The 16,497-nt window shown below is 47.1% G+C and overlaps 53 non-coding genes and 2 pseudogenes across 53 annotated transcripts in view; all 55 read right to left on the bottom strand.

The window, feature by feature from the left end:
• Positions 1 to 141: 141 nt before the first annotated feature.
• Positions 142 to 260, bottom strand: LOC146239417 (5S ribosomal RNA). Its single transcript, XR_014735636.1, has one exon. It is a non-coding gene; the product is annotated as a 5S ribosomal RNA (ribosomal RNA).
• Positions 261 to 452: 192 nt separating this feature from the next.
• Positions 453 to 571, bottom strand: LOC146239416 (5S ribosomal RNA; annotated as a pseudogene).
• A 174-nt stretch (positions 572 to 745) lies between these two features.
• On the bottom strand, positions 746 to 864 carry LOC146239415 (5S ribosomal RNA). Its single transcript, XR_014735635.1, has one exon. It is a non-coding gene; the product is annotated as a 5S ribosomal RNA (ribosomal RNA).
• Positions 865 to 1,122: 258 nt separating this feature from the next.
• On the bottom strand, positions 1,123 to 1,241 carry LOC146239414 (5S ribosomal RNA). The gene has a single exon (XR_014734960.1). It is a non-coding gene; the product is annotated as a 5S ribosomal RNA (ribosomal RNA).
• Positions 1,242 to 1,415: 174 nt separating this feature from the next.
• On the bottom strand, positions 1,416 to 1,534 carry LOC146239413 (5S ribosomal RNA). The gene has a single exon (XR_014735633.1). It is a non-coding gene; the product is annotated as a 5S ribosomal RNA (ribosomal RNA).
• Positions 1,535 to 1,714: 180 nt separating this feature from the next.
• LOC146239412 (5S ribosomal RNA) lies at positions 1,715 to 1,833 on the bottom strand. The gene has a single exon (XR_014735632.1). It is a non-coding gene; the product is annotated as a 5S ribosomal RNA (ribosomal RNA).
• A 186-nt stretch (positions 1,834 to 2,019) lies between these two features.
• Positions 2,020 to 2,138, bottom strand: LOC146239411 (5S ribosomal RNA). The gene has a single exon (XR_014735631.1). It is a non-coding gene; the product is annotated as a 5S ribosomal RNA (ribosomal RNA).
• Positions 2,139 to 2,326: 188 nt separating this feature from the next.
• On the bottom strand, positions 2,327 to 2,445 carry LOC146239410 (5S ribosomal RNA). Its single transcript, XR_014738894.1, has one exon. It is a non-coding gene; the product is annotated as a 5S ribosomal RNA (ribosomal RNA).
• Positions 2,446 to 2,627: 182 nt separating this feature from the next.
• On the bottom strand, positions 2,628 to 2,746 carry LOC146239409 (5S ribosomal RNA). Its single transcript, XR_014735630.1, has one exon. It is a non-coding gene; the product is annotated as a 5S ribosomal RNA (ribosomal RNA).
• Positions 2,747 to 2,930: 184 nt separating this feature from the next.
• Positions 2,931 to 3,049, bottom strand: LOC146239408 (5S ribosomal RNA). Its single transcript, XR_014738893.1, has one exon. It is a non-coding gene; the product is annotated as a 5S ribosomal RNA (ribosomal RNA).
• A 178-nt stretch (positions 3,050 to 3,227) lies between these two features.
• On the bottom strand, positions 3,228 to 3,346 carry LOC146239407 (5S ribosomal RNA). The gene has a single exon (XR_014735629.1). It is a non-coding gene; the product is annotated as a 5S ribosomal RNA (ribosomal RNA).
• A 182-nt stretch (positions 3,347 to 3,528) lies between these two features.
• LOC146239406 (5S ribosomal RNA) lies at positions 3,529 to 3,647 on the bottom strand. The gene has a single exon (XR_014735627.1). It is a non-coding gene; the product is annotated as a 5S ribosomal RNA (ribosomal RNA).
• A 176-nt stretch (positions 3,648 to 3,823) lies between these two features.
• Positions 3,824 to 3,942, bottom strand: LOC146239405 (5S ribosomal RNA). Its single transcript, XR_014735625.1, has one exon. It is a non-coding gene; the product is annotated as a 5S ribosomal RNA (ribosomal RNA).
• A 176-nt stretch (positions 3,943 to 4,118) lies between these two features.
• LOC146239404 (5S ribosomal RNA) lies at positions 4,119 to 4,237 on the bottom strand. The gene has a single exon (XR_014735624.1). It is a non-coding gene; the product is annotated as a 5S ribosomal RNA (ribosomal RNA).
• Positions 4,238 to 4,427: 190 nt separating this feature from the next.
• Positions 4,428 to 4,546, bottom strand: LOC146239403 (5S ribosomal RNA). The gene has a single exon (XR_014735623.1). It is a non-coding gene; the product is annotated as a 5S ribosomal RNA (ribosomal RNA).
• Positions 4,547 to 4,724: 178 nt separating this feature from the next.
• LOC146239402 (5S ribosomal RNA) lies at positions 4,725 to 4,843 on the bottom strand. Its single transcript, XR_014735622.1, has one exon. It is a non-coding gene; the product is annotated as a 5S ribosomal RNA (ribosomal RNA).
• A 182-nt stretch (positions 4,844 to 5,025) lies between these two features.
• LOC146239401 (5S ribosomal RNA) lies at positions 5,026 to 5,144 on the bottom strand. The gene has a single exon (XR_014736586.1). It is a non-coding gene; the product is annotated as a 5S ribosomal RNA (ribosomal RNA).
• A 166-nt stretch (positions 5,145 to 5,310) lies between these two features.
• On the bottom strand, positions 5,311 to 5,429 carry LOC146239400 (5S ribosomal RNA). The gene has a single exon (XR_014735620.1). It is a non-coding gene; the product is annotated as a 5S ribosomal RNA (ribosomal RNA).
• A 200-nt stretch (positions 5,430 to 5,629) lies between these two features.
• Positions 5,630 to 5,748, bottom strand: LOC146239399 (5S ribosomal RNA). The gene has a single exon (XR_014735619.1). It is a non-coding gene; the product is annotated as a 5S ribosomal RNA (ribosomal RNA).
• A 174-nt stretch (positions 5,749 to 5,922) lies between these two features.
• On the bottom strand, positions 5,923 to 6,041 carry LOC146239398 (5S ribosomal RNA). Its single transcript, XR_014735618.1, has one exon. It is a non-coding gene; the product is annotated as a 5S ribosomal RNA (ribosomal RNA).
• A 216-nt stretch (positions 6,042 to 6,257) lies between these two features.
• Positions 6,258 to 6,376, bottom strand: LOC146239397 (5S ribosomal RNA). The gene has a single exon (XR_014734959.1). It is a non-coding gene; the product is annotated as a 5S ribosomal RNA (ribosomal RNA).
• A 172-nt stretch (positions 6,377 to 6,548) lies between these two features.
• Positions 6,549 to 6,667, bottom strand: LOC146239396 (5S ribosomal RNA). The gene has a single exon (XR_014735617.1). It is a non-coding gene; the product is annotated as a 5S ribosomal RNA (ribosomal RNA).
• A 180-nt stretch (positions 6,668 to 6,847) lies between these two features.
• LOC146239395 (5S ribosomal RNA) lies at positions 6,848 to 6,966 on the bottom strand. The gene has a single exon (XR_014735616.1). It is a non-coding gene; the product is annotated as a 5S ribosomal RNA (ribosomal RNA).
• Positions 6,967 to 7,148: 182 nt separating this feature from the next.
• Positions 7,149 to 7,267, bottom strand: LOC146239394 (5S ribosomal RNA). Its single transcript, XR_014735615.1, has one exon. It is a non-coding gene; the product is annotated as a 5S ribosomal RNA (ribosomal RNA).
• Positions 7,268 to 7,481: 214 nt separating this feature from the next.
• On the bottom strand, positions 7,482 to 7,600 carry LOC146239393 (5S ribosomal RNA). Its single transcript, XR_014738891.1, has one exon. It is a non-coding gene; the product is annotated as a 5S ribosomal RNA (ribosomal RNA).
• A 182-nt stretch (positions 7,601 to 7,782) lies between these two features.
• LOC146239392 (5S ribosomal RNA) lies at positions 7,783 to 7,901 on the bottom strand. The gene has a single exon (XR_014735614.1). It is a non-coding gene; the product is annotated as a 5S ribosomal RNA (ribosomal RNA).
• A 186-nt stretch (positions 7,902 to 8,087) lies between these two features.
• On the bottom strand, positions 8,088 to 8,206 carry LOC146239391 (5S ribosomal RNA). The gene has a single exon (XR_014738889.1). It is a non-coding gene; the product is annotated as a 5S ribosomal RNA (ribosomal RNA).
• A 178-nt stretch (positions 8,207 to 8,384) lies between these two features.
• Positions 8,385 to 8,503, bottom strand: LOC146239390 (5S ribosomal RNA). Its single transcript, XR_014739966.1, has one exon. It is a non-coding gene; the product is annotated as a 5S ribosomal RNA (ribosomal RNA).
• Positions 8,504 to 8,685: 182 nt separating this feature from the next.
• On the bottom strand, positions 8,686 to 8,804 carry LOC146239389 (5S ribosomal RNA). Its single transcript, XR_014735613.1, has one exon. It is a non-coding gene; the product is annotated as a 5S ribosomal RNA (ribosomal RNA).
• Positions 8,805 to 8,980: 176 nt separating this feature from the next.
• LOC146239388 (5S ribosomal RNA) lies at positions 8,981 to 9,099 on the bottom strand. The gene has a single exon (XR_014735612.1). It is a non-coding gene; the product is annotated as a 5S ribosomal RNA (ribosomal RNA).
• A 178-nt stretch (positions 9,100 to 9,277) lies between these two features.
• LOC146239387 (5S ribosomal RNA) lies at positions 9,278 to 9,396 on the bottom strand. The gene has a single exon (XR_014735611.1). It is a non-coding gene; the product is annotated as a 5S ribosomal RNA (ribosomal RNA).
• A 190-nt stretch (positions 9,397 to 9,586) lies between these two features.
• Positions 9,587 to 9,705, bottom strand: LOC146239386 (5S ribosomal RNA). Its single transcript, XR_014735609.1, has one exon. It is a non-coding gene; the product is annotated as a 5S ribosomal RNA (ribosomal RNA).
• A 182-nt stretch (positions 9,706 to 9,887) lies between these two features.
• LOC146239385 (5S ribosomal RNA) lies at positions 9,888 to 10,006 on the bottom strand. Its single transcript, XR_014735608.1, has one exon. It is a non-coding gene; the product is annotated as a 5S ribosomal RNA (ribosomal RNA).
• A 182-nt stretch (positions 10,007 to 10,188) lies between these two features.
• Positions 10,189 to 10,307, bottom strand: LOC146239384 (5S ribosomal RNA). The gene has a single exon (XR_014736574.1). It is a non-coding gene; the product is annotated as a 5S ribosomal RNA (ribosomal RNA).
• Positions 10,308 to 10,473: 166 nt separating this feature from the next.
• Positions 10,474 to 10,592, bottom strand: LOC146239383 (5S ribosomal RNA). Its single transcript, XR_014735607.1, has one exon. It is a non-coding gene; the product is annotated as a 5S ribosomal RNA (ribosomal RNA).
• Positions 10,593 to 10,784: 192 nt separating this feature from the next.
• LOC146239382 (5S ribosomal RNA) lies at positions 10,785 to 10,903 on the bottom strand. The gene has a single exon (XR_014735606.1). It is a non-coding gene; the product is annotated as a 5S ribosomal RNA (ribosomal RNA).
• A 174-nt stretch (positions 10,904 to 11,077) lies between these two features.
• On the bottom strand, positions 11,078 to 11,196 carry LOC146239381 (5S ribosomal RNA). Its single transcript, XR_014735604.1, has one exon. It is a non-coding gene; the product is annotated as a 5S ribosomal RNA (ribosomal RNA).
• A 200-nt stretch (positions 11,197 to 11,396) lies between these two features.
• On the bottom strand, positions 11,397 to 11,515 carry LOC146239380 (5S ribosomal RNA). Its single transcript, XR_014734958.1, has one exon. It is a non-coding gene; the product is annotated as a 5S ribosomal RNA (ribosomal RNA).
• Positions 11,516 to 11,689: 174 nt separating this feature from the next.
• On the bottom strand, positions 11,690 to 11,808 carry LOC146239379 (5S ribosomal RNA). The gene has a single exon (XR_014735603.1). It is a non-coding gene; the product is annotated as a 5S ribosomal RNA (ribosomal RNA).
• A 180-nt stretch (positions 11,809 to 11,988) lies between these two features.
• LOC146239378 (5S ribosomal RNA) lies at positions 11,989 to 12,107 on the bottom strand. The gene has a single exon (XR_014735602.1). It is a non-coding gene; the product is annotated as a 5S ribosomal RNA (ribosomal RNA).
• A 184-nt stretch (positions 12,108 to 12,291) lies between these two features.
• On the bottom strand, positions 12,292 to 12,410 carry LOC146239377 (5S ribosomal RNA). The gene has a single exon (XR_014735601.1). It is a non-coding gene; the product is annotated as a 5S ribosomal RNA (ribosomal RNA).
• A 182-nt stretch (positions 12,411 to 12,592) lies between these two features.
• On the bottom strand, positions 12,593 to 12,711 carry LOC146239376 (5S ribosomal RNA). The gene has a single exon (XR_014738888.1). It is a non-coding gene; the product is annotated as a 5S ribosomal RNA (ribosomal RNA).
• Positions 12,712 to 12,889: 178 nt separating this feature from the next.
• LOC146239375 (5S ribosomal RNA) lies at positions 12,890 to 13,008 on the bottom strand. Its single transcript, XR_014735600.1, has one exon. It is a non-coding gene; the product is annotated as a 5S ribosomal RNA (ribosomal RNA).
• Positions 13,009 to 13,194: 186 nt separating this feature from the next.
• LOC146239374 (5S ribosomal RNA) lies at positions 13,195 to 13,313 on the bottom strand. Its single transcript, XR_014738887.1, has one exon. It is a non-coding gene; the product is annotated as a 5S ribosomal RNA (ribosomal RNA).
• Positions 13,314 to 13,489: 176 nt separating this feature from the next.
• Positions 13,490 to 13,608, bottom strand: LOC146239373 (5S ribosomal RNA). The gene has a single exon (XR_014735599.1). It is a non-coding gene; the product is annotated as a 5S ribosomal RNA (ribosomal RNA).
• Positions 13,609 to 13,788: 180 nt separating this feature from the next.
• Positions 13,789 to 13,907, bottom strand: LOC146239372 (5S ribosomal RNA). Its single transcript, XR_014738697.1, has one exon. It is a non-coding gene; the product is annotated as a 5S ribosomal RNA (ribosomal RNA).
• Positions 13,908 to 14,083: 176 nt separating this feature from the next.
• On the bottom strand, positions 14,084 to 14,202 carry LOC146239371 (5S ribosomal RNA). The gene has a single exon (XR_014735597.1). It is a non-coding gene; the product is annotated as a 5S ribosomal RNA (ribosomal RNA).
• A 178-nt stretch (positions 14,203 to 14,380) lies between these two features.
• Positions 14,381 to 14,499, bottom strand: LOC146239370 (5S ribosomal RNA; annotated as a pseudogene).
• Positions 14,500 to 14,661: 162 nt separating this feature from the next.
• LOC146239369 (5S ribosomal RNA) lies at positions 14,662 to 14,780 on the bottom strand. Its single transcript, XR_014735596.1, has one exon. It is a non-coding gene; the product is annotated as a 5S ribosomal RNA (ribosomal RNA).
• A 186-nt stretch (positions 14,781 to 14,966) lies between these two features.
• LOC146239368 (5S ribosomal RNA) lies at positions 14,967 to 15,085 on the bottom strand. Its single transcript, XR_014735595.1, has one exon. It is a non-coding gene; the product is annotated as a 5S ribosomal RNA (ribosomal RNA).
• A 176-nt stretch (positions 15,086 to 15,261) lies between these two features.
• LOC146239367 (5S ribosomal RNA) lies at positions 15,262 to 15,380 on the bottom strand. The gene has a single exon (XR_014735594.1). It is a non-coding gene; the product is annotated as a 5S ribosomal RNA (ribosomal RNA).
• Positions 15,381 to 15,552: 172 nt separating this feature from the next.
• On the bottom strand, positions 15,553 to 15,671 carry LOC146239366 (5S ribosomal RNA). The gene has a single exon (XR_014735593.1). It is a non-coding gene; the product is annotated as a 5S ribosomal RNA (ribosomal RNA).
• Positions 15,672 to 15,845: 174 nt separating this feature from the next.
• LOC146239365 (5S ribosomal RNA) lies at positions 15,846 to 15,964 on the bottom strand. Its single transcript, XR_014738886.1, has one exon. It is a non-coding gene; the product is annotated as a 5S ribosomal RNA (ribosomal RNA).
• Positions 15,965 to 16,140: 176 nt separating this feature from the next.
• On the bottom strand, positions 16,141 to 16,259 carry LOC146239364 (5S ribosomal RNA). Its single transcript, XR_014735592.1, has one exon. It is a non-coding gene; the product is annotated as a 5S ribosomal RNA (ribosomal RNA).
• A 178-nt stretch (positions 16,260 to 16,437) lies between these two features.
• LOC146239363 (5S ribosomal RNA) overlaps positions 16,438 to 16,497 on the bottom strand; it is a 119-nt gene continuing 59 nt past the window's right edge. The window contains exon 1 of the ribosomal RNA XR_014740260.1: positions 16,438 to 16,497. This exon is cut by the window's right edge and continues 59 nt beyond it. This is a non-coding gene — a ribosomal RNA (5S ribosomal RNA).

Here is a 16,497-nt window from a genome sequence, read left to right as displayed (position 1 = left end):
TATCCATATACAGATTTAGCAATTGACAATGCAAGGTGGTCTCTCTCTCTCTCCCTCTCGTGTCAAAATGAAAACAGCTTCCAGCCCCTTTCATGAAGGACTACTTGTGCATATTGCAAGATTTCAGTTTCTAAGTGAATGAGCATACAGCACCTGGTATTCCCAGGCGGTCTCCCATCCAAGTACTAACCAGGCCCGACCCTGCTTAGCTTCCGAGATCAGACGAGATCGGGCGTTGCCAGGCTGGTATGGCCGTACGAAATAAGTTGACAACCATAGGCTACTTATCCATATACAGATTTAGCAATTGACAATGCAAGGTGGTCTCTCTCTCTCTCTCTCTCTCTCTCTCTCTCTCTCTCGTGTCAAAATGAAAACAGTTTCCAGCCCCTTTCATGAAGGACTACTTGTGCATATTGCAAGATGTCAGTTTCTAAGTGAATGAGCAAAAGAGCATACAGCACCTGGTATTCCCAGGCGGTCTCCCATCCAAGTACTAACCAAGCCCGACCCTGCTTAGCTTCCGAGATCAGACGAGATTGGGCGTTGCCAGGCTGGTATGGCCGTACGAAATAAGTTGACAACCATAGGCTACTTATCCATATACAGATTTAGCAATTGACAATGCAAGTTAGTCTCTCTCTCTCTATCTCTCGTGTCAAAATGAAAACAGCTTCCAGCCCCTTTCATGAAGGACTACTTGTGCATATTGCAAGATGTCAGTTTCTAAGTGAATGAGCAAAAGAGCATACAGCACCTGGTATTCCCAGGCGGTCTCCCATCCAAGTACTAACCAGGCCCGACCCTGCTTAGCTTCCGAGATCAGACGAGATCGGGCGTTGCCAGGCTGGTATGGCCGTACGAAATAAGTTGACAACCATAGGCTACTTATCCATATACAGATTTAGCAATTGACAATGCAAGGTGGTCTCTCTCTCTCTCTCTCTCTCTCTCTCTCTCTCTCTCTCTCTCTCTCTCTCTCTCTCTCTCTCTCTCTCTCTCTCTCTCTCTCTCTCTCTCTCTCTCTCTCTCGTGTCAAAATGAAAACAGTTTCCAGCCCCTTTCATGAAGGACTACTTGTGCATATTGCAAGATGTCAGTTTCTAAGTGAATGAGCAAAAGAGCATACAGCACCTGGTATTCCCAGGCGGTCTCCCATCCAAGAACTAACCAGGCCCGACCCTGCTTAGCTTCCGAGATCAGACGAGATCGGGCGTTGCCAGGCTGGTATGGCCGTACGAAATAAGTTGACAACCATAGGCTACTTATCCATATACAGATTTAGCAATTGACAATGCAAGTTAGTCTCTCTCTCTCTATCTCTCGTGTCAAAATGAAAACAGCTTCCAGCCCCTTTCATGAAGGACTACTTGTGCATATTGCAAGATGTCAGTTTCTAAGTGAATGAGCAAAAGAGCATACAGCACCTGGTATTCCCAGGCGGTCTCCCATCCAAGTACTAACCAGGCCCGACCCTGCTTAGCTTCCGAGATCAGACGAGATCGGGCGTTGCCAGGCTGGTATGGCCGTACGAAATAAGTTGACAACCATAGGCTACTTATCCATATACAGATTTAGCAATTGACAATGCAAGGTGGTCTCTTTCTCTCTCTCTCTCTCTCTCGTGTCAAAATGAAAACAGCTTCCAGCCCCTTTCATGAAGGACTACTTGTGCATATTGCAAGATTTCAGTTTCTAAGTGAATGAGCAAAAGAGCATACAGCACCTGGTATTCCCAGGCGGTCTCCCATCCAAGTACTAACCAGGCCCGACCCTGCTTAGCTTCCGAGATCAGACGAGATCGGGCGTTGCCAGGCTGGTATGGCCGTACGAAATAAGTTGACAACCATAGGCTACTTATCCATATACAGATTTAGCAATTGACAATGCAAGGTAGTCTCTCTCTCTCTCTCTCTCTCTCTCTCTCTCGTGTCAAAATGAAAACAGCTTCCAGCCCCTTTCATGAAGGACTACTTGTGCATATTGCAAGATGTCAGTTTCTAAGTGAATGAGCAAAAGAGCATACAGCACCTGGTATTCCCAGGCGGTCTCCCATCCAAGTACTAACCAGGCCCGACCCTGCTTAGCTTCCGAGATCAGACGAGATCGGGCGTTGCCAGGCTGGTATGGCCGTACGAAATAAGTTGACAACCATAGGCTACTTATCCATATACAGATTTAGCAATTGACAATGCAAGGTAGTCTCTCTCTCTCTCTCTCTCTCTCTCTCTCTCTCGTGTCAAAATGAAAACAGCTTCCAGCCCCTTTCATGAAGGACTACTTGTGCATATTGCAAGATGTCAGTTTCTAAGTGAATGAGCAAAAGAGCATACAGCACCTGGTATTCCCAGGCGGTCTCCCATCCAAGTACTAACCAGGCCCGACCCTGCTTAGCTTCCGAGATCAGACGTGATCGGGCGTTGCCAGGCTGGTATGGCCGTACGAAATAAGTTGACAACCATAGGCTACTTATCCATATACAGATTTAGCAATTGACAATGCAAGGTGGTCTCTCTCTCTCTCTCTCTCTCTCTCTCGTGTCAAAATGAAAACAGCTTCCAGCCCCTTTCATGAAGGACTACTTGTGCATATTGCAAGATGTCAGTTTCTAAGTGAATGAGCAAAAGAGCATACAGCACCTGGTATTCCCAGGCGGTCTCCCATCCAAGTACTAACCAGGCCCGACCCTGCTTAGCTTCCGAGATCAGACGAGATCGGGCGTTGCCAGGCTGGTATGGCCGTACGAAATAAGTTGACAACCATAGGCTACTTATCCATATACAGATTTAGCAATTGACAATGCAAGGTGGTCTCTCTCTCTCTCTCTCTCTCTCTCTCTCGTGTCAAAATGAAAACAGTTTCCAGCCCCTTTCATGAAGGACTACTTGTGCATATTGCAAGATGTCAGTTTCTAAGTGAATGAGCAAAAGAGCATACAGCACCTGGTATTCCCAGGCGGTCTCCCATCCAAGTACTAACCAGGCCCGACCCTGCTTAGCTTCCGAGATCAGACGTGATCGGGCGTTGCCAGGCTGGTATGGCCGTACGAAATAAGTTGACAACCATAGGCTACTTATCCATATACAGATTTAGCAATTGACAATGCAAGGTGGTCTCTCTCTCTCTCTCTCTCTCTCGTGTCAAAATGAAAACAGCTTCCAGCCCCTTTCATGAAGGACTACTTGTGCATATTGCAAGATGTCAGTTTCTAAGTGAATGAGCAAAAGAGCATACAGCACCTGGTATTCCCAGGCGGTCTCCCATCCAAGTACTAACCAGGCCCGACCCTGCTTAGCTTCCGAGATCAGACGAGATCGGGCGTTGCCAGGCTGGTATGGCCGTACGAAATAAGTTGACAACCATAGGCTACTTATCCATATACAGATTTAGCAATTGACAATGCAAGGTGGTCTCTCTCTCTCTCTCTCTCTCTCTCTCGTGTCAAAATGAAAACAGTTTCCAGCCCCTTTCATGAAGGACTACTTGTGCATATTGCAAGATGTCAGTTTCTAAGTGAATGAGCAAAAGAGCATACAGCACCTGGTATTCCCAGGCGGTCTCCCATCCAAGTACTAACCAGGCCCGACCCTGCTTAGCTTCCGAGATCAGACGAGATCGGGCGTTGCCAGGCTGGTATGGCCGTACGAAATAAGTTGACAACCATAGGCTACTTATCCATATACAGATTTAGCAATTGACAATGCAAGGTGGTCTCTCTCTCTCTCTCTCTCTCGTGTCAAAATGAAAACAGCTTCCAGCCCCTTTCATGAAGGACTACTTGTGCATATTGCAAGATTTCAGTTTCTAAGTGAATGAGCAAAAGAGCATACAGCACCTGGTATTCCCAGGCGGTCTCCCATCCAAGTACTAACCAGGCCCGACCCTGCTTAGCTTCCGAGATCAGACGAGATCGGGCGTTGCCAGGCTGGTATGGCCGTACGAAATAAGTTGACAACCATAGGCTACTTATCCATATACAGATTTAGCAATTGACAATGCAAGGTAGTCTCTCTCTCTCTCTCTCTCTCGTGTCAAAATGAAAACAGCTTCCAGCCCCTTTCATGAAGGACTACTTGTGCATATTGCAAGATGTCAGTTTCTAAGTGAATGAGCAAAAGAGCATACAGCACCTGGTATTCCCAGGCGGTCTCCCATCCAAGTACTAACCAGGCCCGACCCTGCTTAGCTTCCGAGATCAGACGAGATCGGGCGTTGCCAGGCTGGTATGGCCGTACGAAATAAGTTGACAACCATAGGCTACTTATCCATATACAGATTTAGCAATTGACAATGCAAGGTGGTCTCTCTCTCTCTCTCTCTCTCTCTCTCTCTCTCTCGTGTCAAAATGAAAACAGTTTCCAGCCCCTTTCATGAAGGACTACTTGTGCATATTGCAAGATGTCAGTTTCTAAGTGAATGAGCAAAAGAGCATACAGCACCTGGTATTCCCAGGCGGTCTCCCATCCAAGTACTAACCAGGCCCGACCCTGCTTAGCTTCCGAGATCAGACGAGATCGGGCGTTGCCAGGCTGGTATGGCCGTACGAAATAAGTTGACAACCATAGGCTACTTATCCATATACAGATTTAGCAATTGACAATGCAAGGTGGTCTCTCTCTCTCTCTCTCTCTCTCGTGTCAAAATGAAAACAGCTTCCAGCCCCTTTCATGAAGGACTACTTGTGCATATTGCAAGATTTCAGTTTCTAAGTGAATGAGCAAAAGAGCATACAGCACCTGGTATTCCCAGGCGGTCTCCCATCCAAGTACTAACCAGGCCCGACCCTGCTTAGCTTCCGAGATCAGACGAGATCGGGCGTTGCCAGGCTGGTATGGCCGTACGAAATAAGTTGACAACCATAGGCTACTTATCCATATACAGATTTAGCAATTGACAATGCAAGGTAGTCTCTCTCTCTCTCTCTCTCTCTCTCTCGTGTCAAAATGAAAACAGCTTCCAGCCCCTTTCATGAAGGACTACTTGTGCATATTGCAAGATGTCAGTTTCTAAGTGAATGAGCAAAAGAGCATACAGCACCTGGTATTCCCAGGCGGTCTCCCATCCAAGTACTAACCAGGCCCAACCCTGCTTAGCTTCCGAGATCAGACGAGATCGGGCGTTGCCAGGCTGGTATGGCCGTACGAAATAAGTTGACAACCATAGGCTACTTATCCATATACAGATTTAGCAATTGACAATGCAAGGTGGTCTCTCTCTCTCTCCCTCTCGTGTCAAAATGAAAACAGCTTCCAGCCCCTTTCATGAAGGACTACTTGTGCATATTGCAAGATTTCAGTTTCTAAGTGAATGAGCATACAGCACCTGGTATTCCCAGGCGGTCTCCCATCCAAGTACTAACCAGGCCCGACCCTGCTTAGCTTCCGAGATCAGACGAGATCGGGCGTTGCCAGGCTGGTATGGCCGTACGAAATAAGTTGACAACCATAGGCTACTTATCCATATACAGATTTAGCAATTGACAATGCAAGGTGGTCTCTCTCTCTCTCTCTCTCTCTCTCTCTCTCTCTCTCTCTCTCTCGTGTCAAAATGAAAACAGTTTCCAGCCCCTTTCATGAAGGACTACTTGTGCATATTGCAAGATGTCAGTTTCTAAGTGAATGAGCAAAAGAGCATACAGCACCTGGTATTCCCAGGCGGTCTCCCATCCAAGTACTAACCAGGCCCGACCCTGCTTAGCTTCCGAGATCAGACGAGATCGGGCGTTGCCAGGCTGGTATGGCCGTACGAAATAAGTTGACAACCATAGGCTACTTATCCATATACAGATTTAGCAATTGACAATGCAAGTTAGTCTCTCTCTCTCTATCTCTCGTGTCAAAATGAAAACAGCTTCCAGCCCCTTTCATGAAGGACTACTTGTGCATATTGCAAGATGTCAGTTTCTAAGTGAATGAGCAAAAGAGCATACAGCACCTGGTATTCCCAGGCGGTCTCCCATCCAAGTACTAACCAGGCCCGACCCTGCTTAGCTTCCGAGATCAGACGAGATCGGGCGTTGCCAGGCTGGTATGGCCGTACGAAATAAGTTGACAACCATAGGCTACTTATCCATATACAGATTTAGCAATTGACAATGCAAGGTGGTCTCTCTCTCTCTCTCTCTCTCTCTCTCTCTCTCTCTCTCTCTCTCTCTCTCTCTCTCTCTCTCTCTCTCGTGTCAAAATGAAAACAGTTTCCAGCCCCTTTCATGAAGGACTACTTGTGCATATTGCAAGATGTCAGTTTCTAAGTGAATGAGCATACAGCACCTGGTATTCCCAGGCGGTCTCCCATCCAAGAACTAACCAGGCCCGACCCTGCTTAGCTTCCGAGATCAGACGAGATCGGGCGTTGCCAGGCTGGTATGGCCGTACGAAATAAGTTGACAACCATAGGCTACTTATCCATATACAGATTTAGCAATTGACAATGCAAGTTAGTCTCTCTCTCTATCTCTCGTGTCAAAATGAAAACAGCTTCCAGCCCCTTTCATGAAGGACTACTTGTGCATATTGCAAGATGTCAGTTTCTAAGTGAATGAGCAAAAGAGCATACAGCACCTGGTATTCCCAGGCGGTCTCCCATCCAAGTACTAACCAGGCCCGACCCTGCTTAGCTTCCGAGATCAGACGAGATCGGGCGTTGCCAGGCTGGTATGGCCGTACGAAATAAGTTGACAACCATAGGCTACTTATCCATATACAGATTTAGCAATTGACAATGCAAGGTGGTCTCTTTCTCTCTCTCTCTCTCTCTCGTGTCAAAATGAAAACAGCTTCCAGCCCCTTTCATGAAGGACTACTTGTGCATATTGCAAGATTTCAGTTTCTAAGTGAATGAGCAAAAGAGCATACAGCACCTGGTATTCCCAGGCGGTCTCCCATCCAAGTACTAACCAGGCCCGACCCTGCTTAGCTTCCGAGATCAGACGAGATCGGGCGTTGCCAGGCTGGTATGGCCGTACGAAATAAGTTGACAACCATAGGCTACTTATCCATATACAGATTAAGCAATTGACAATGCAAGGTAGTCTCTCTCTCTCTCTCTCTCTCTCTCTCGTGTCAAAATGAAAACAGCTTCCAGCCCCTTTCATGAAGGACTACTTGTGCATATTGCAAGATGTCAGTTTCTAAGTGAATGAGCAAAAGAGCATACAGCACCTGGTATTCCCAGGCGGTCTCCCATCCAAGTACTAACCAGGCCCGACCCTGCTTAGCTTCCGAGATCAGACGAGATCGGGCGTTGCCAGGCTGGTATGGCCGTACGAAATAAGTTGACAACCATAGGCTACTTATCCATATACAGATTTAGCAATTGACAATGCAAGGTAGTCTCTCTCTCTCTCTCTCTCTCTCTCTCTCTCTCTCTCTCTCTCTCTCTCTCTCTCTCTCGTGTCAAAATGAAAACAGCTTCCAGCCCCTTTCATGAAGGACTACTTGTGCATATTGCAAGATGTCAGTTTCTAAGTGAATGAGCAAAAGAGCATACAGCACCTGGTATTCCCAGGCGGTCTCCCATCCAAGTACTAACCAGGCCCGACCCTGCTTAGCTTCCGAGATCAGACGTGATCGGGCGTTGCCAGGCTGGTATGGCCGTACGAAATAAGTTGACAACCATAGGCTACTTATCCATATACAGATTTAGCAATTGACAATGCAAGGTGGTCTCTCTCTCTCTCTCTCTCTCTCTCTCGTGTCAAAATGAAAACAGCTTCCAGCCCCTTTCATGAAGGACTACTTGTGCATATTGCAAGATGTCAGTTTCTAAGTGAATGAGCAAAAGAGCATACAGCACCTGGTATTCCCAGGCGGTCTCCCATCCAAGTACTAACCAGGCCCGACCCTGCTTAGCTTCCGAGATCAGACGAGATCGGGCGTTGCCAGGCTGGTATGGCCGTACGAAATAAGTTGACAACCATAGGCTACTTATCCATATACAGATTTAGCAATTGACAATGCAAGGTGGTCTCTCTCTCTCTCTCTCTCTCTCTCTCTCTCGTGTCAAAATGAAAACAGTTTCCAGCCCCTTTCATGAAGGACTACTTGTGCATATTGCAAGATGTCAGTTTCTAAGTGAATGAGCAAAAGAGCATACAGCACCTGGTATTCCCAGGCGGTCTCCCATCCAAGTACTAACCAGGCCCGACCCTGCTTAGCTTCCGAGATCAGACGTGATCGGGCGTTGCCAGGCTGGTATGGCCGTACGAAATAAGTTGACAACCATAGGCTACTTATCCATATACAGATTTAGCAATTGACAATGCAAGGTGGTCTCTCTCTCTCTCTCTCTCTCTCGTGTCAAAATGAAAACAGCTTCCAGCCCCTTTCATGAAGGACTACTTGTGCATATTGCAAGATGTCAGTTTCTAAGTGAATGAGCAAAAGAGCATACAGCACCTGGTATTCCCAGGCGGGCTCCCATCCAAGTACTAACCAGGCCCGACCCTGCTTAGCTTCCGAGATCAGACGAGATCGGGCGTTGCCAGGCTGGTATGGCCGTACGAAATAAGTTGACAACCATAGGCTACTTATCCATATACAGATTTAGCAATTGACAATGCAAGGTGGTCTCTCTCTCTCTCTCTCTCTCTCTCTCGTGTCAAAATGAAAACAGTTTCCAGCCCCTTTCATGAAGGACTACTTGTGCATATTGCAAGATGTCAGTTTCTAAGTGAATGAGCAAAAGAGCATACAGCACCTGGTATTCCCAGGCGGTCTCCCATCCAAGTACTAACCAGGCCCGACCCTGCTTAGCTTCCGAGATCAGACGAGATCGGGCGTTGCCAGGCTGGTATGGCCGTACGAAATAAGTTGACAACCATAGGCTACTTATCCATATACAGATTTAGCAATTGACAATGCAAGGTGGTCTCTCTCTCTCTCTCTCTCTCGTGTCAAAATGAAAACAGCTTCCAGCCCCTTTCATGAAGGACTACTTGTGCATATTGCAAGATTTCAGTTTCTAAGTGAATGAGCAAAAGAGCATACAGCACCTGGTATTCCCAGGCGGTCTCCCATCCAAGTACTAACCAGGCCCGACCCTGCTTAGCTTCCGAGATCAGACGAGATCGGGCGTTGCCAGGCTGGTATGGCCGTACGAAATAAGTTGACAACCATAGGCTACTTATCCATATACAGATTTAGCAATTGACAATGCAAGGTAGTCTCTCTCTCTCTCTCTCTCTCTCGTGTCAAAATGAAAACAGCTTCCAGCCCCTTTCATGAAGGACTACTTGTGCATATTGCAAGATGTCAGTTTCTAAGTGAATGAGCAAAAGAGCATACAGCACCTGGTATTCCCAGGCGGTCTCCCATCCAAGTACTAACCAGGCCCGACCCTGCTTAGCTTCCGAGATCAGACGAGATCGGGCGTTGCCAGGCTGGTATGGCCGTACGAAATAAGTTGACAACCATAGGCTACTTATCCATATACAGATTTAGCAATTGACAATGCAAGGTGGTCTCTCTCTCTCTCTCTCTCTCTCTCTCTCTCTCTCGTGTCAAAATGAAAACAGTTTCCAGCCCCTTTCATGAAGGACTACTTGTGCATATTGCAAGATGTCAGTTTCTAAGTGAATGAGCAAAAGAGCATACAGCACCTGGTATTCCCAGGCGGTCTCCCATCCAAGTACTAACCAGGCCCGACCCTGCTTAGCTTCCGAGATCAGACGAGATCGGGCGTTGCCAGGCTGGTATGGCCGTACGAAATAAGTTGACAACCATAGGCTACTTATCCATATACAGATTTAGCAATTGACAATGCAAGGTGGTCTCTCTCTCTCTCTCTCTCTCTCTCTCGTGTCAAAATGAAAACAGCTTCCAGCCCCTTTCATGAAGGACTACTTGTGCATATTGCAAGATTTCAGTTTCTAAGTGAATGAGCAAAAGAGCATACAGCACCTGGTATTCCCAGGCGGTCTCCCATCCAAGTACTAACCAGGCCCGACCCTGCTTAGCTTCCGAGATCAGACGAGATCGGGCGTTGCCAGGCTGGTATGGCCGTACGAAATAAGTTGACAACCATAGGCTACTTATCCATATACAGATTTAGCAATTGACAATGCAAGGTAGTCTCTCTCTCTCTCTCTCTCTCTCTCTCGTGTCAAAATGAAAACAGCTTCCAGCCCCTTTCATGAAGGACTACTTGTGCATATTGCAAGATGTCAGTTTCTAAGTGAATGAGCAAAAGAGCATACAGCACCTGGTATTCCCAGGCGGTCTCCCATCCAAGTACTAACCAGGCCCAACCCTGCTTAGCTTCCGAGATCAGACGAGATCGGGCGTTGCCAGGCTGGTATGGCCGTACGAAATAAGTTGACAACCATAGGCTACTTATCCATATACAGATTTAGCAATTGACAATGCAAGGTGGTCTCTCTCTCTCTCCCTCTCGTGTCAAAATGAAAACAGCTTCCAGCCCCTTTCATGAAGGACTACTTGTGCATATTGCAAGATTTCAGTTTCTAAGTGAATGAGCATACAGCACCTGGTATTCCCAGGCGGTCTCCCATCCAAGTACTAACCAGGCCCGACCCTGCTTAGCTTCCGAGATCAGACGAGATCGGGCGTTGCCAGGCTGGTATGGCCGTACGAAATAAGTTAACAACCATAGGCTACTTATCCATATACAGATTTAGCAATTGACAATGCAAGGTGGTCTCTCTCTCTCTCTCTCTCTCTCTCTCTCTCTCTCTCGTGTCAAAATGAAAACAGTTTCCAGCCCCTTTCATGAAGGACTACTTGTGCATATTGCAAGATGTCAGTTTCTAAGTGAATGAGCAAAAGAGCATACAGCACCTGGTATTCCCAGGCGGTCTCCCATCCAAGTACTAACCAGGCCCGACCCTGCTTAGCTTCCGAGATCAGACGAGATCGGGCGTTGCCAGGCTGGTATGGCCGTACGAAATAAGTTGACAACCATAGGCTACTTATCCATATACAGATTTAGCAATTGACAATGCAAGTTAGTCTCTCTCTCTCTATCTCTCGTGTCAAAATGAAAACAGCTTCCAGCCCCTTTCATGAAGGACTACTTGTGCATATTGCAAGATGTCAGTTTCTAAGTGAATGAGCAAAAGAGCATACAGCACCTGGTATTCCCAGGCGGTCTCCCATCCAAGTACTAACCAGGCCCGACCCTGCTTAGCTTCCGAGATCAGACGAGATCGGGCGTTGCCAGGCTGGTATGGCCGTACGAAATAAGTTGACAACCATAGGCTACTTATCCATATACAGATTTAGCAATTGACAATGCAAGGTGGTCTCTCTCTCTCTCTCTCTCTCTCTCTCTCTCTCTCTCTCTCTCTCTCTCTCTCGTGTCAAAATGAAAACAGTTTCCAGCCCCTTTCATGAAGGACTACTTGTGCATATTGCAAGATGTCAGTTTCTAAGTGAATGAGCATACAGCACCTGGTATTCCCAGGCGGTCTCCCATCCAAGAACTAACCAGGCCCGACCCTGCTTAGCTTCCGAGATCAGACGAGATCGGGCGTTGCCAGGCTGGTATGGCCGTACGAAATAAGTTGACAACCATAGGCTACTTATCCATATACAGATTTAGCAATTGACAATGCAAGTTAGTCTCTCTCTCTCTATCTCTCGTGTCAAAATGAAAACAGCTTCCAGCCCCTTTCATGAAGGACTACTTGTGCATATTGCAAGATGTCAGTTTCTAAGTGAATGAGCAAAAGAGCATACAGCACCTGGTATTCCCAGGCGGTCTCCCATCCAAGTACTAACCAGGCCCGACCCTGCTTAGCTTCCGAGATCAGACGAGATCGGGCGTTGCCAGGCTGGTATGGCCGTACGAAATAAGTTGACAACCATAGGCTACTTATCCATATACAGATTTAGCAATTGACAATGCAAGGTGGTCTCTTTCTCTCTCTCTCTCTCTCTCGTGTCAAAATGAAAACAGCTTCCAGCCCCTTTCATGAAGGACTACTTGTGCATATTGCAAGATTTCAGTTTCTAAGTGAATGAGCAAAAGAGCATACAGCACCTGGTATTCCCAGGCGGTCTCCCATCCAAGTACTAACCAGGCCCGACCCTGCTTAGCTTCCGAGATCAGACGAGATCGGGCGTTGCCAGGCTGGTATGGCCGTACGAAATAAGTTGACAACCATAGGCTACTTATCCATATACAGATTTAGCAATTGACAATGCAAGGTAGTCTCTCTCTCTCTCTCTCTCTCTCTCTCTCGTGTCAAAATGAAAACAGCTTCCAGCCCCTTTCATGAAGGACTACTTGTGCATATTGCAAGATGTCAGTTTCTAAGTGAATGAGCAAAAGAGCATACAGCACCTGGTATTCCCAGGCGGTCTCCCATCCAAGTACTAACCAGGCCCGACCCTGCTTAGCTTCCGAGATCAGACGAGATCGGGCGTTGCCAGGCTGGTATGGCCGTACGAAATAAGTTGACAACCATAGGCTACTTATCCATATACAGATTTAGCAATTGACAATGCAAGGTAGTCTCTCTCTCTCTCTCTCTCTCTCTCTCGTGTCAAAATGAAAACAGCTTCCAGCCCCTTTCATGAAGGACTACTTGTGCATATTGCAAGATGTCAGTTTCTAAGTGAATGAGCAAAAGAGCATACAGCACCTGGTATTCCCAGGCGGTCTCCCATCCAAGTACTAACCAGGCCCGACCCTGCTTAGCTTCCGAGATCAGACGTGATCGGGCGTTGCCAGGCTGGTATGGCCGTACGAAATAAGTTGACAACCATAGGCTACTTATCCATATACAGATTTAGCAATTGACAATGCAAGGTGGTCTCTCTCTCTCTCTCTCTCTCTCGTGTCAAAATGAAAACAGCTTCCAGCCCCTTTCATGAAGGACTACTTGTGCATATTGCAAGATGTCAGTTTCTAAGTGAATGAGCAAAAGAGCATACAGCACCTGGTATTCCCAGGCGGTCTCCCATCCAAGTACTAACCAGGCCCGACCCTGCTTAGCTTCCGAGATCAGACGAGATCGGGCGTTGCCAGGCTGGTATGGCCGTACGAAATAAGTTGACAACCATAGGCTACTTATCCATATACAGATTTAGCAATTGACAATGCAAGGTGGTCTCTCTCTCTCTCTCTCTCTCTCTCTCTCTCGTGTCAAAATGAAAACAGTTTCCAGCCCCTTTCATGAAGGACTACTTGTGCATATTGCAAGATGTCAGTTTCTAAGTGAATGAGCAAAAGAGCATACAGCACCTGGTATTCCCAGGCGGTCTCCCATCCAAGTACTAACCAGGCCCGACCCTGCTTAGCTTCCGAGATCAGACGTGATCGGGCGTTGCCAGGCTGGTATGGCCGTACGAAATAAGTTGACAACCATAGGCTACTTATCCATATACAGATTTAGCAATTGACAATGCAAGGTGGTCTCTCTCTCTCTCTCTCTCTCGTGTCAAAATGAAAACAGCTTCCAGCCCCTTTCATGAAGGACTACTTGTGCATATTGCAAGATGTCAGTTTCTAAGTGAATGAGCAAAAGAGCATACAGCACCTGGTATTCCCAGGCGGTCTCCCATCCAAGTACTAACCAGGCCCGACCCTGCTTAGCTTCCGAGATCAGACGAGATCGGGCGTTGCCAGGCTGGTATGGCCGTACGAAATAAGTTGACAACCATAGGCTACTTATCCATATACAGATTTAGCAATTGACAATGCAAGGTGGTCTCTCTCTCTCTCTCTCTCTCTCTCGTGTCAAAATGAAAACAGTTTCCAGCCCCTTTCATGAAGGACTACTTGTGCATATTGCAAGATGTCAGTTTCTAAGTGAATGAGCAAAAGAGCATACAGCACCTGGTATTCCCAGGCGGTCTCCCATCCAAGTACTAACCAGGCCCGACCCTGCTTAGCTTCCGAGATCAGACGAGATCGGGCGTTGCCAGGCTGGTATGGCTGTACGAAATAAGTTGACAACCATAGGCTACTTATCCATATACAGATTTAGCAATTGACAATGCAAGGTGGTCTCTCTCTCTCTCTCTCTCTCGTGTCAAAATGAAAACAGCTTCCAGCCCCTTTCATGAAGGACTACTTGTGCATATTGCAAGATTTCAGTTTCTAAGTGAATGAGCAAAAGAGCATACAGCACCTGGTATTCCCAGGCGGTCTCCCATCCAAGTACTAACCAGGCCCGACCCTGCTTAGCTTCCGAGATCAGACGAGATCGGGCGTTGCCAGGCTGGTATGGCCGTACGAAATAAGTTGACAACCATAGGCTACTTATCCATATACAGATTTAGCAATTGACAATGCAAGGTAGTCTCTCTCTCTCTCTCTCTCTCTCGTGTCAAAATGAAAACAGCTTCCAGCCCCTTTCATGAAGGACTACTTGTGCATATTGCAAGATGTCAGTTTCTAAGTGAATGAGCAAAAGAGCATACAGCACCTGGTATTCCCAGGCGGTCTCCCATCCAAGTACTAACCAGGCCGGACCCTGCTTAGCTTCCGAGATCAGACGTGATCGGGCGTTGCCAGGCTGGTATGGCCGTACGAAATAAGTTGACAACCATAGGCTACTTATCCATATACAGATTTAGCAATTGACAATGCAAGGTGGTCTCTCTCGTGTCAAAATGAAAACAGCTTCCAGCCCCTTTCATGAAGGACTACTTGTGCATATTGCAAGATTTCAGTTTCTAAGTGAATGAGCAAAAGAGCATACAGCACCTGGTATTCCCAGGCGGTCTCCCATCCAAGTACTAACCAGGCCCGACCCTGCTTAGCTTCCGAGATCAGACGAGATCGGGCGTTGCCAGGCTGGTATGGCCGTACGAAATAAGTTGACAACCATAGGCTACTTATCCATATACAGATTTAGCAATTGACAATGCAAGGTAGTCTCTCTCTCTCTCTCTCTCTCTCTCTCTCTCGTGTCAAAATGAAAACAGCTTCCAGCCCCTTTCATGAAGGACTACTTGTGCATATTGCAAGATGTCAGTTTCTAAGTGAATGAGCAAAAGAGCATACAGCACCTGGTATTCCCAGGCGGTCTCCCATCCAAGTACTAACCAGGCCCGACCCTGCTTAGCTTCCGAGATCAGACGAGATCGGGCGTTGCCAGGCTGGTATGGCCGTACGAAATAAGTTGACAACCATAGGCTACTTATCCATATACAGATTTAGCAATTGACAATGCAAGGTAGTCTCTCTCTCTCTCTCTCTCTCGTGTCAAAATGAAAACAGCTTCCAGCCCCTTTCATGAAGGACTACTTGTGCATATTGCAAGATGTCAGTTTCTAAGTGAATGAGCAAAAGAGCATACAGCACCTGGTATTCCCAGGCGGTCTCCCATCCAAGTACTAACCAGGCCCGACCCTGCTTAGCTTCCGAGATCAGACGAGATCGGGCGTTGCCAGGCTGGTATGGCCGTACGAAATAAGTTGTCAACCATAGGCTACTTATCCATATACAGATTTAGCAATTGACAATGCAAGGTGGTCTCTCTCTCTCTCTCTCGTGTCAAAATGAAAACAGCTTCCAGCCCCTTTCATGAAGGACTACTTGTGCATATTGCAAGATTTCAGTTTCTAAGTGAATGAGCAAAAGAGCATACAGCACCTGGTATTCCCAGGCGGTCTCCCATCCAAGTACTAACCAGGCCCGACCCTGCTTAGCTTCCGAGATCAGACGAGATCGGGCGTTGCCAGGCTGGTATGGCCGTACGAAATAAGTTGACAACCATAGGCTACTTATCCATATACAGATTTAGCAATTGACAATGCAAGGTAGTCTCTCTCTCTCTCTCTCTCGTGTCAAAATGAAAACAGCTTCCAGCCCCTTTCATGAAGGACTACTTGTGCATATTGCAAGATGTCAGTTTCTAAGTGAATGAGCAAAAGAGCATACAGCACCTGGTATTCCCAGGCGGTCTCCCATCCAAGTACTAACCAGGCCCGACCCTGCTTAGCTTCCGAGATCAGACGTGATCGGGCGTTGCCAGGCTGGTATGGCCGTACGAAATAAGTTGACAACCATAGGCTACTTATCCATATACAGATTTAGCAATTGACAATGCAAGGTGGTCTCTCTCTCTCTCTCTCTCTCGTGTCAAAATGAAAACAGCTTCCAGCCCCTTTCATGAAGGACTACTTGTGCATATTGCAAGATGTCAGTTTCTAAGTGAATGAGCAAAAGAGCATACAGCACCTGGTATTCCCAGGCGGTCTCCCATCCAAGTACTAACCAGGCCCGACCCTGCTTAGCTTCCGAGATCAGACGAGATCGGGCGTTGCCAGGCTGGTATGGCCGTACGAAATAAGTTGACAACCATAGGCTACTTATCTATATACAGATTTAGCAATTGACAATGCAAGGTAGTCTCTCTCTCTCTCTCTCTCTCTCGTGTCAAAATGAAAACAGCTTCCAGCCCCTTTCATGAAGGACTACTTGTGCATATTGCAAGATGTCAGTTTCTAAGTGAATGAGCAAAAGAGCATACAGCACCTGGTATTCCCAGGCGGTCTCCCATCCAAGTACTAACCAGGCCCGACC

The sequence above is a fragment of the Hypomesus nipponensis genome, chromosome 20, assembly GCF_054491055.1.
Source record: "Hypomesus nipponensis isolate SF chromosome 20, ASM5449105v1, whole genome shotgun sequence".
Lineage (NCBI taxonomy): Eukaryota > Metazoa > Chordata > Actinopteri > Osmeriformes > Osmeridae > Hypomesus > Hypomesus nipponensis.
Note: the sequence above shows the minus strand (reverse complement) of the source record. Positions and strands in the feature narration are given on the sequence as shown.